This window comes from Urocitellus parryii, chromosome 7 (genome assembly GCF_045843805.1).
Source record: "Urocitellus parryii isolate mUroPar1 chromosome 7, mUroPar1.hap1, whole genome shotgun sequence".
In the NCBI taxonomy this organism is placed as follows: Eukaryota; Metazoa; Chordata; class Mammalia; order Rodentia; family Sciuridae; genus Urocitellus; species Urocitellus parryii.
In genome coordinates this window covers 125,138,786-125,151,222 of record NC_135537.1, presented here as the reverse complement: position 1 = coordinate 125,151,222, position 12,437 = coordinate 125,138,786, and the positions used below count along the sequence as shown (strand labels likewise).

The 12,437-nt window shown below is 40.7% G+C and overlaps 1 protein-coding gene across 6 annotated transcripts in view; it reads left to right on the top strand.

The window, feature by feature from the left end:
- Arhgap44 (Rho GTPase activating protein 44) overlaps window positions 1-12,437 on the top strand; it is a 176,844-nt gene that overhangs the window by 65,166 nt on the left and 99,241 nt on the right. The window lies entirely within an intron of this gene.

Genomic DNA, 12,437 nt, shown 5'->3' with positions numbered 1-12,437 from the left:
AATATAGTCTCTGTAGCATATGCAAGATGTACTCAGTTAATTGTCAAAAGACTGTCTGGAAAACTCACTCCTATTATTGACTGCCCTCCACCCGTGGACCCTCCTGTTCCATTTGTGTTTTTTTGTTTCCTTGTTTTTCCATTCCCCATTCCTCTGGGGATAGCCCTCTGCCTTGCTTCAAGGAACCTTTTCTTCCAGCTCTTGGGCCATGTCATCTAAGTGAGACTGGCAACACCCTCAGACTTAGGGGTGGACTATTGTAGTAGATAGGACATCAGAAGTCCCCTAAAAGCTTTGTTCTCAGGGTGGTGCTCCGGGGAGGTTGTGGAACCTACAGGAGGTGGGGCCTCCTGAGAAGTTATTAAGTCATTAGAGGTGTGTCTTTGAAGGGGATTGGGGGGGCTCTGCCCCTTCCTCTCTCTTTGCTTCCTGATCATGGGGTGAGTGGTTTTGTTCTGCCATATACTCCCACCATGATGTGCTGACTTGTCATAGGCCCCAAACCACAAGGTTGACCGAGCATGGACTGGAACCTTAAAAACTGCCAGCCAGATTGACCTTTTTTTCTTTGTAAGGAATCCTTTCAATAAGCATTTTCTCAGGCATTTCATTCTAGTCATGGAAAGCGGACTAACACACACACGTTATTTGGATTTTAGGAACCATCGTTTCAGGCAAAGTGAGTGAACCAGATTAGATCAGTCAGGGTGAGTGTGTATGTGTGTGTGTGATCCTAGTTTGTGGTAAAATGTTACAGCAGTATATATATATATATATATATATATATATATATATATATATATATATATATATACACACACACACACATGTATGTGGTATAGCTATATTGTTAGCAATATGTAACAGTTTACCATAAAGCTCAGTGTCTTCTAAATTAACATAGATTTATTATTTCATGATCCATTATCTCACGGTCCATTATCTCACAGTTCTGGAGGCTAGATCGGACATTTCACAGAGTTAATGTCAAGGTGTTGGTAAGGAGAGTTCCTCTCTGGAATCTCTAGGAGGAACTAGTCCTTGCTGTCCAGGCTTCTAGAGCCTGACCAGTGTCCACATGGCCTCTTGCTCTATCTTCAGTGCCAGCAGCAGCGGGCTGAGTCCTCTTCACATTTTATCAATCTGACTACTTCCATAGTTACATCTCACTCTCTGAGCCCTTAATTTCTACTTTTAAGGATCCTTGGATGACATTGGACTCACCTGGATAATCCAGGGCATTTTTTTTTTTTTATCTCAAGGTCCTTCATCAAATCTGCAAATCCCTTTTGTCATATAATGTGCCATAGTCACAGGTTCTGGGAATTAGGATGTGGATATCTTTAGGGGCATTATTCTGCCTACCATAGTTGGTAATACTTGGTTTGGGACTTTTCTGGGTCTGCTGGGAGGACAATCTCCTTCTATTTGGACTCTTTCATTCTGGAGCATAGGCAGCCATCTTGGGACCATGAGAGGATGTCTGCCAAATAGTGGGGCCCACTAACAAAGCAGACCTGAGCCTTGCAGGGAGCAGGACCATGTCCCAGTGATGTCCTTAGTGCCACCAAGGCCTACTTTTCCTTCAGACTTCTTGGTCATCAAGTTAATCTGTTTCCAGCCACTGTCATTATATTTCTCTTGCTTCTGAAGTTGATAACAAAGGCTCTTCAATGCTCTTTGGAGCAGAAGGTGCAGTGTATTGAAAACATGCAGATGGATTTCCCATGGGCAGAGTGTGACCATGGCACATTGTTCTGGTGGTAGGAATTCTTCTTTACTTGCGTCCCGATCTCTTTCTGGTCTGTTAATCTCTCAAGTTCTCATCAGTTCTTTCATCTGTGCAATGATGGGGTTGGATGCACAGCATGTTATTGATATCTACATATGAATAGTCACTAAACTTCCAAGGAACAACTGAACTAGCCAATCTTTAAGATCATTATGCTTAATTTCCTTCTTTAACAGACAACAGAACTAGACCCTCAGGAGCTAAACAGCTTCACTGCAGCGTGAACCACTTGGAAATAGCCCAGTGAGAAACAAGGATTCCTGACTGCTAATCCCATTACACCACATTTCTAAAATTCCTTGACCTAGTTAAGTGAATTCACCTAGAGTGGTTTTTTGTGTTTTTTTTTTTTTTTTTTTTTGCGTAAAATTTATAAAATCTAATGTCATTCAATGAGATAACTCCAGATGTTTTGAGTCTCAACCTGAGAAATGACATAACATTTAGAATGTCTTCTTTTGCGAAGTGTATTTTTATGAAATGAAATTGTTGTATTATGTCAGTTTCTTCCCATTCTACCTCTCGCTGACAGTCTTTGAAGTACCAAAGAGGTAGATGGTTCCAGCAGCTTCTCAAAGCCACTCCTAAGACCAAAGAGGAATACTGAGTCCCTGAAACAGGAAATTTACACAACAAAATACAAATTAAATCTGGGGGATTCTGAGATCTGTGAGATGGAATGTAGATTCAATCTGAGGTCTGAATTACACTTTGTGATTAGGCAGTGATTAGCATTTACATCTGGTGTATACTAGTGCCTCAACTCACTCCTTCCACCCCGGCCCACGAGAAGCTGTTCAGTTCTAACTCTTGCTCCACTGCTCATCACCTGTGGCCTCATTGTATGGGTCCTGAAGAAGGACTGATAGCGACGAGGCAGAGATGTACCACAGTTCAGAGGAGGTCTTTCTCAACTAGAGAGCAGCATTCCTGTTGAAGCAGGAGCAAACAAAGAGATGGAAGGGAAGTTTTAAAATGCATTAGGAAGTGTAATTATAGTGCAGAGTAAATAAATAAAAAAGACTTTTTGAAATTAAGAGCATTATTTCCACATTACAGTTTTTTTCCCCCCCCAGATATGGTAAAAATATGATTAGTGCTAGGAACATAATTGCTCTTCTGGAAAACCAAGGGAAGCAAATTATGTATTCCACAGAACAAAGATACTTGGAGGGAAAAGACAAGAATCTTGGAAGTCAGATTCAAGAGGCTTAACATGAGTCACAAGAGGACCCAGAGGAGAGAAAACTAGATAGAAGAGAAGTCGTCGTTAAATAAAAGTCAAGAAGAAAAGTTGAAAAGTCAGGCAGAGTTAGTGAGTGTTTCAAATGAGGTGAACCAATATTTCCTGGTAAAATCCTGAAATTTTATAGATAAAGAGAAAATTTGTATATCTGAACAGGCAGAATTGAAAGAATTAGTTTAATCCAAGTCTTCATCATCAGCATCAGAAGGGAATAGAATGTTACCTGTAAACTTTTGGGACAAAACTATTGTGATAGGAATCCCTCTAACAGTATCTTGGGATTGGGTTACGCTTGAGAAAGAAAGAGGGATTACTAGAAGTGAGTGGAAGGATCTGGAATGTCCACCTCTTGTCTCCAAGGCACCATGACAGGTCACAGTTATAAGAAGGGGAACCACATTTATTCAGAGTACATCTGAGGTTCTGGGGCACAAACGGAGACACAAGAAGGGGGACCACAAAGCGCTGGCATTCATTTTGTTTAGGCATGGGCTTCTCTGCTGTCTCATGAGGTAATCAGGGAATCGTAGCCTTACCAAAATACAGCCAGCTTATTGCATCCATAGGTTCAGCCAATTGCCAATCAACATTTGAAAAAGAAACCACATCAATTTGGAGTATGTCTGATTTTTCTTTCTTATCAGTATTCCCTAAACAATTCAGTAGAAGAATTAGTCAAGTAGCATTTATACTGTTTTAGTTATACAGTATACAGGAGGTTGTACTTATGTTGCATGCAGAAATTATACATTTTATTTTATATAAGAGACCTTAGCATCTGTGGATTTTGAAATGGGGAAGGGTCCTGGAACCAATCCCCTGTGGATACCAAGGGACAGCTGTAACATTGTATGGGTCTCTTGTAGTTCTACCCAATGCCAAGGACAGGATGGGAGTGGACGGTCTGCATTTGTGGTCTTCGTCCTCTGTGGTAGTGAATTGTGTCCACAGTCCTGTACCTGCATCCCAGCCTGCTTCCTTCCCAAGGCAAAAATTTGCAAGTCATACAGGAATTGTGCACCGAGATATTTTGTCATTTTCAGTGTCACTTGTACCTTGGAGACCTATATTTACAAGCCACTTTCCGCTGGACTTAACCATAGGTTTATTTTTAAAACCGTACCCAGAGCCATGGGCCAAAAAAAGACCTTGGCAAGTCATTGAGTCCATCCTCACACATTAGAGAGAATTATACTTAAGTTCCACCTCAGGGGACCTTTGGTCAATGACACATATCAGGGAAAATACTCAGAAGGAGGGCTTGGAATTGGTTCACCTTCGGGTGCTAGCTGGGAATGTAGCTCAGTGGTAGAGTCCCTGCTTAGCATGCACAAAGCCCTGGGTTCCATCTGCAGCACACACAAAAATGCAACAACCTGAGATATTCAATCCCTTTCATTAAAGGGACATTTTTTCATATGTTTACAGCTGTTCTATTGGTCACCGACCAGAATAGCACTGTGAGCTCTGAAAAACAAGGTAGCAAAACCACAAGCCGAGGGATGATGTGGTTAGTGCACTAACACTTTTTTCCTCTTTCCACATTTGTTTTACTTGGTGCATTATAGTTGCACATAATGGTGGGATTCATACTTGCACGTAGAATAACAATATAATCTGGCTGGTGTCATTCTCCAGCACTTCCCCTCCCTCCCCATTTCCCACCCCTGCTCCATCTCCTTTACTGAGCTCCCTTTGATTTTCTGGAGACCCCACTCACCTCCGCCATCTTTCTATTATTTTTTCATCTCTAGTTTCCACATATGAGAGAAAACATATGAGCCTTGACTGAGTTTGGCTTCTTTGGCTTAACATGATGGTCTCGTGTGTGTGTGTGTGTGTGTGTGTGTGTGTGTGTGTGTGTGTTGAGAGAGAGAGAGAGAAAGAGAGAGAGAGAGAGAGAGAGAGAGAGAGAGAGAGACAGAGACAGAGACATTTGTTTTTTAATCTACTTGTCTGTTGATGGACACCTAGGCTGGTTCCATAATTTGGCTATTGTGAATTGTGCTGCTATAACTATAGGTATGCATGGGATCACTGTCATGTGATGACTGTAATTCTTCAGGATAAATGCCAAGGAGTGGCACAGCTGGATCATATGATGCTTCTAGGCCTCCTCTTCTGAGGAACCTCCATACCAGTTTCCACACTGGTTGTACTAATTTACACTACCACCAACAGTGTAAAAGCTTTACTTTTTCTCTACATCCTCTCTAGCATCAAATATTCTTTGTACTTTTGAGGACTGCCATTCTGCTGTTGTGAGATGAAATCTCAGTGTGGTTTCGATTTCATTTCCCTAACTGCTAATTTCCCTAACTTTTGACTTGGTTAAAAAAAATTCCTGAATTTTTCCCCATGTTTATTGACCACTAATATTTCTTCTTTTTGAGAAGTGCCTGTAGAATTCATTGGCCTATTTATTAATCGGATTATTTGATTTTTTTGATGTAAATTTGTTTTTATTTCTTTACATAGTCTAGATAGTAATCTTCTGTCAGAAGAGCCGCTAGCAAAGATTTTTCTCCCATTCTGTAGGTTCTTCCTTTACATTCCTAATGCTTTCCTTTGCTGTGTGGAAGCTTTGTAATTTGATGCCATCCCATTTATTAACTCTTGGCATTATTTCCTGAGCTTTAGGGGGTCCTATTGAGAAAGTCACCACCTGTGCCTGTGTGCTGCAATGTGGATCCTACATTTTCTTCTAGAAGTTCTGTGGCTTCCCTGGTCTTTGAATCAAAAGGTCTTTGATTCCTTTTGAGCTGATTTTTTTTGACTGCATGGAACACTTTCAGACTATTCTATGGCTCCATGGTCTCGAGGTAAACAGCCTCCTGAAACCACAAAGGTTCCAAAGCCCTCAGCACAGTGACATGAAGAGCACTGATGGAGAATGAAGTGGATGCTCCCCATGAGTCAGCTCGGGCTGCCCCATCAAAGGACCAGATGAGGGGGTCTTCACCAACACACAGTAGGTTCTGAGCTAACCAACACACAGTAGGTTCTGATGCTTCTGGGGGCCACGGTCAAGAGGTCGGCAGGGTTGGTCTTCTCCAAGGGCTCTCTCTTTGGTTGTAGGTGGTACCTTCTCCCTGCAGATTCTCCTGATCTCCCCGCTATCTTCCTATGTGTGTGTCCTAATCTCCTCTTCCTCTTATAGGGACATCAGTCATATTGGATTAGGGTAGACCCTAAAGACCACTTAATTAATACCCCTGTCTCCAATCTGAGGTTCTCATTGTGTGGAATTTTAGCGGGGACACCCTTCAGCTCGCAGCAACTGCAGAGATCTGATAACACCAGGACCATCAAAGTTTTATTCCTAACTCGTGGGAAAACCCCTTCTTCACAGCCCTGTTCCATGTTAACATAAACTGTGAGAGATTCAGAAACCAGAAAGACACTTAAAAACCCATGCTTTTAGGGGGTTATCTCTCAATATATAATATATGTATTTATATGTTATGATATATATGTATATGTATGTATGTATATGTATGTGTATATATATATATATATATATATATTTCCTCCCATTCCAAAGGAGCATAAATTATTTGGAGGATACAAGAAGTCTTATATTTAAAGATTTAGTCAGGACATTTGAAGTTTAAGGTTTTTTTTTTTTTTTTTGGAGAAGGGAATATTAATCCCAGACAGAAAAACCCCTTTGGGAAAGATTCATATTGTCAGAAGGATTCAGAGAACAATGAAGAATTGGTAGGATTAGAGGTTTAAAAAATAATACTTTTAGAACGAGCAGGAAAATTCCCATTTGGGGGGTCTAGGGGAAAAGTGCCATTTGGACAGAATCTAAAATTTTGATCCAACACTTTTAAAAACTCCTGGTACCAATGTTGTCATGTGGTTCACCTTAGGAATATTAAGAGATATCATTGGTAATTTGATTTCTTTTCATAAATTTGTCATATGTATGGAATATATTCCTGTTGGCATTATTTTGAAGCATATTGACTTTTTTATTTTAAAATGTTCAAAAAAAATTATAAATCATTCCAAAATACATACAACATAAAATCCACCCTCCTAGCCATCTTGAGGTGCCTGCTTCCGCGGTGTTCAACAGTCCCATTGCTGTGCTCACTCCCCAGCAGAACCTTTTTGTTTTACCTTGTTCAGCTGAAACTCTACACAGGTGAGAGTTGAGACCATAACGCCCCTTCCCCGGGGCCCTGGCAGCCCTCTTGGCAATACATTGTACTTGGTTTTCCTCAGCATATACATATTTGTAACTTTTCTTTTTACTCTGTCTACAGTCCATAGGGGTAGACTGGGAGCCTGCCCATTAGCACCTGATAGATCTGTAGTAGCTTAACTGTCAGATAAAGGTCATCATTTTAGTTACTTAGATGAAAATCCATTTACATAAATAACTCCCTTTGGAGTCTTTAAATAAATGGACTTTTGCACCCACTCTTTCTCGGTATAGATATTTTCATATCCATGGAAAGACTTATCTATGGATAAATCTATATCCATTCTATAAAAGGATGGAGACAAAAGATGACATACAAATATAGACCTTCATACAAATATACATACAAATATAGAGCAGTTCTGATGATATTTTTCTCCATCCTTAATTATTTGTTGAAAGTGAATTCTTCGAATTAAATGACTTATTACCTTCTACCTTCTACTCTCTCCCTCTCTTTTAATATATGTATATTGCCGAGTTGCCCTCATGTACCAAATAGTACTTCCAGAGCAGTGAATAGGCATACTTACTTTACATACTTACAGAGTTTTGGAGATCGTCCTTTAAAAAACAAAAGTCGCATGTGGTTTTTGAAAAATCAAGTAGTAAAGAAGAGTTTGTAATAAAAGCGAATTAGCCATCCCGACCGGATCCGTCTCCCAGTCCTGCTCCTTGGACCACACCGCTGCTTTAATGGCTTCTGTTTTTAGTTCCTCTGCTTGTTAATCTCCACATCTCAAAATAATATTCTTCTACTATTTCATGTGCATGCACGCGCACATGCACATGCACACACACACACACATTTGTAGCACACTGGGTTACTTCCTTCTGGTGAGATAAGGTTTTAATTCCATGATATGATCCTCAGTCTTTCCATTACCCATCTCTTAAATTGCTGCATTATCATTTCCCTTCTATTTAAATCTCTCTGCATTTGCCAAAATAGTGGTGTTTCCCTGGACTGGCTTTAGTGAGTGCTGAGGACTGGGGCTCTTCTACCCCTTCCTTCCCCTCTTCCTTTTCCACCTTTTGCTTTTGTTTTATTTTCTCTCCCTCTTTCTTTTCCTTCCTCCCCCTTTCTCTTCTTCCTTTGTTCTTTATATATATATATATATATATTTTTTTTTTTTTTTTACATTTTGAAAGTCTGTAAAATTTATATTCATTCCCTCCTGGAATCACGATAAGGTCCTCATTGCTTTGTCGAAAGGCTCAGTCTACAAGTTTAAAGTCCATTAACTACTTCTACTGTGGCTACTTGCAGACTGCTCATGGGGGACCTAAGTGACATGTTGATTCCATTTCCTTTTCTGTCAGGATACTTGTTCTACGTAAAGGAGAACTTACCTCCTACCAAGGCCAGATGGCTTCTGTTTTCTTGCATTCTGTAAATTATTCAATCACACATTACTTTGATCCCTGTATGAATCCTAACTTTCTTGGGTATTTTTTTTTTTTTTTGCCTGGACTGTCTTGTTTTTCCTATCACAAAAATTATATGCCTTCCTATCTTCCAGTTTACTCATCCCATCTGGTATTTTTACAGCTTTGTTCATCTTGGAGTCTGCTGAATTCTAATTTGGATTTACTGCTTTCTAAGCCTCCTGTAGGTCTAACATCCTGAGATTTCTTTGTGCTGGACCTGGGTTAGTTCTAGCATTTCTTGTTTATTTATTTATTTATTTTTCAAATACATGACAATAGTGGAATGCATTACACTCATTATTAAACATATAGAGCACAGTTTTTTGTAACTCTGTATAAAGTATGTTCATACCAAATTATGCCATTATACATGTACTTGTTTTTGCATTACAGTTCTTAATACACATAAGTAGCATATATACACATATATACCATATAGCATTTCTTAAGGGAGTGTATTTTTATCTTTTTTTTTTTTTTTTCTGGAGTACATCCTTGAGGAACTTTCTCAGAAAAGGACATCCTCTAAACATGATTTTGTTTTGTCTCTATACATTAACATATTAAAAATTTTAGATCAGGTGAATTTTCCTTCAGGATTTTGGTATTGCTTTGTTATATTCCAGCATCGATTATTGCCAATAAATTCTGCTTTTGATCTGATAGTTGCAGTTTGATAACTTCCTCGTCTCTGAAGGCCTTTCAGGATCTCTTCCTTATTTTTCACTGTGGCCTGACAGCCCAGTGCATTTTGTCAGAGGACTTGTGTATTTTGTCAGCTCTGTGAAAATTATTATTTTTTCTCTCTCTCTTTCTCTTTCATACTTTCTCATTCTGTTTTCCCCATCTTCCTCCATTTCCTGGAACTTCTAATATAATTTCCTTTCTGAAGTATTTTTTTCTGATTCTACCCTTTTCATAGGATTCTATTTTTGTCTTATGGGTACCTTTGTCTAGAAACCAGTAGGAATTTTTGGTTGGTTTGTTTTGTTAACCTAAACATTCTCTGGGCCCAAATTACTTCTGTTGTAACATTGTTTTCAAAACAGATTTGCCCCAACATTAGAATAACTCTGCCACTCCTTTTCCCCTCTCCTGTCCCCTGATTTCCAAGACATAGTCTTCCTGTCCTTAACTTAATTCTCTTTTTAAGTAGCTTTTTTGTTGCTGCTAAGGGATTGCTTTTGAGAGATTCTCTACTATTTCAGCCCTTCTCCCAGGTCTCTGCCTGGTAGATCTTCCCAGCCTCCAAGGTCTGCCCTGCCCATCTCCTTCAGAAAACCTTTCTCAGTGACACTCCCAAACCTCTCCTCCAGTCTCACTCCTGTACAGCTTTAATATCATTTGAGAAATTTTAGGAAAAAGCCAATCATTGTTCTAATGATTTTAAGACTGGAGGAGCTATTGGAAATTCCAAGAACATCAAATAATTGTACCTTTACTCAGAATGAGGTTCACCTTAAAATGTGATTGTCCATCATCAGTGTGTTCAGCTAGGACTGTGTCGAGCTGTAGTGATAGAAACCCCCCTCCCAGCAGCTTCGGAATGATTGTCTCTGTAGAACGAGCCCAGGCATAAGTGATTATTGGAGTTGGAGCAGTAGCTCTCTAAAGTCAGGTCTGAACATCTCTGTAGTTTACTCTGCCAATCCTTCATGTTTCCAAGGTGGTTGCTGATGCTCCTACCACCATGTCTGCATTCAAAACAGGAAGAAGATAAAGAGCCTGGCAGCTGTTGTCCTAGTCATTCCTTACCAGGAAGACAGAGCTTTCATAGATGACCTTATGGCACAGTTCTTGCTTTTGTCTTGTGGCCTAGGACCAGATCACAGGTGTATTCCTGTTTTCAAAGGAAACTGTGACAACATGGGCCTTCCACCCTTTAAAGTCACTTGCCTGCAAACCTACGTTGATATGCAAACTAGATGATCCAGACCAGACCCAGCTCTTTTTATCAGACTCCTGCCGTCCAGGCCCTAAATCATTCCAGGGCCAGGCACTGGACAACCAGGGGCCAGCCCTTAGAGCCCAGGGCCTGACAGAATTTTTAGGACTCCTGAACCGTAAGCCAGTTCACTTGCTTACCACCTTTCCCATTCCTTCCTGCAGGAACCTCAACCTGTAGGTTGCTCATACTCTCGCCTTATTCTAGTCAGTTGTTTTGCTGTTGTGAAACTAAAAGACTTGGCAAGAGCAATTTTAGAGGAGGACAAGTTTATCTGGGGGCTCATGGCTTCACAGGTCTCTGTCCATAGACAGCAGGCTCCATTCCTCAGGGTTCGAGGTGAGGCAGAACATCATGGTCGTAGAGTGTGGTGGAGGGAAGCGGCTGAAGACATCACGTCAGGAAGCAGAGACTAAGCTCATTTTACCCAATATGTACCCCAAAGGCATGACCCTAGTGATCCTCCTCCTCCAGCCACACCCTACCAGCCCGCAGTTTCCCCTCAGTTCGTCCCTATCGACAGGGACTGCAAGTGGAAGAATCTGATGAACATGTTTTTTTGTGTGTGTGTGCATTTGCTTTTGATTTTCATGAACATCATTCATGCAAAGTTTATGCTAAGTACCTAGTCCTTGGTTTTCGTTAATTTTTATCATATCTTCTATTTTTGTTAATTTTTATCATATCTTCTATTTGCACAGATGACATATTTTTGCATTTTTTTAATGAAACATAGTATGGAAAAAAGCCATGAACCTGCTACACGAGTTCAGACCAAAACACAGATAATTGTGTTGATGCCACCAATATACGTTTCCCCAGTTCACCAATTGGGTGAAGACTCTCACAAACCACTCATTTCACCTCTAACCCTTCTTGCATTGTCTCACACATGAGTTTTGGGGGACACCTCATATCTAAACCAGAATACCCCTCTGTCTCTCTGGCTCCTGCTCAGTGCGGTGCTTCCTCGGGTGGCCTGCTTGGCTGCTGGCTTTGAAGAACCATGAGTAGTAGAAGCTTCTTCACAATGGTCACTTGCAAGTCCGAGTGTCCCACTGTCCATCCCTGATGGTAACACAGCCTGGGTGCATTGCACAGTAGTGATACAGGGCTTGCAAAGCCCTTGCAGAGCAAGGCAAAAGGCTATGGCCGTGCATGGAGGGCCTCTTAGGAGGAATGTCTAGAGGTGTCATGAGTGACGAAGAGGAGGTGGAGATGGGGAGTTGGGTGCAAGGCTCTCTTGGTCCAGGGCCAAGCTCTGTGGTGCCTCCCTTGAGATGGTGCAAATAGAAATAGGACCATAGGTACTAAAAAGACTCTCCTAAAATTTTATCAGTGTTGCAAATGGATAACGGGTGTGTCTGAAATGGTTTGTGTAGAAGGCAGTTTGTGCTTTATGAAGAAGCAGCTTCTCTGTTTCATTCAGTGGTTTCTCTGATGACCGCGAAGACCCCTGTTCCTCGGCTGGTAGGCCTAATAAATGTCCTTTTGTGCTGAGGCCTGAAAACCGAGGTTGCATGTCAGGGAAGATTTCCAGAGTAAAGATGTACCATGGCCATTACTTTTCTTCAACTTCACATTCCAGCAGCCTGTACAGAGCCTGTTGTTCAGTGTGAGACCGTGCTTATTAAGGATGACACTTGAAATATGTTTTCCTATTTTTAAAGATTAGCGAATAACTGATGAGCTAAAATTAAACCATTTTGTTCATTGCAGAACTTCTCAGAGCCTTTAATCTTTTCACAGGACTCCTTTCATGGAGAGTACAGTATTCACAGTTTTGCTAACTCATTTGCCCATGGAA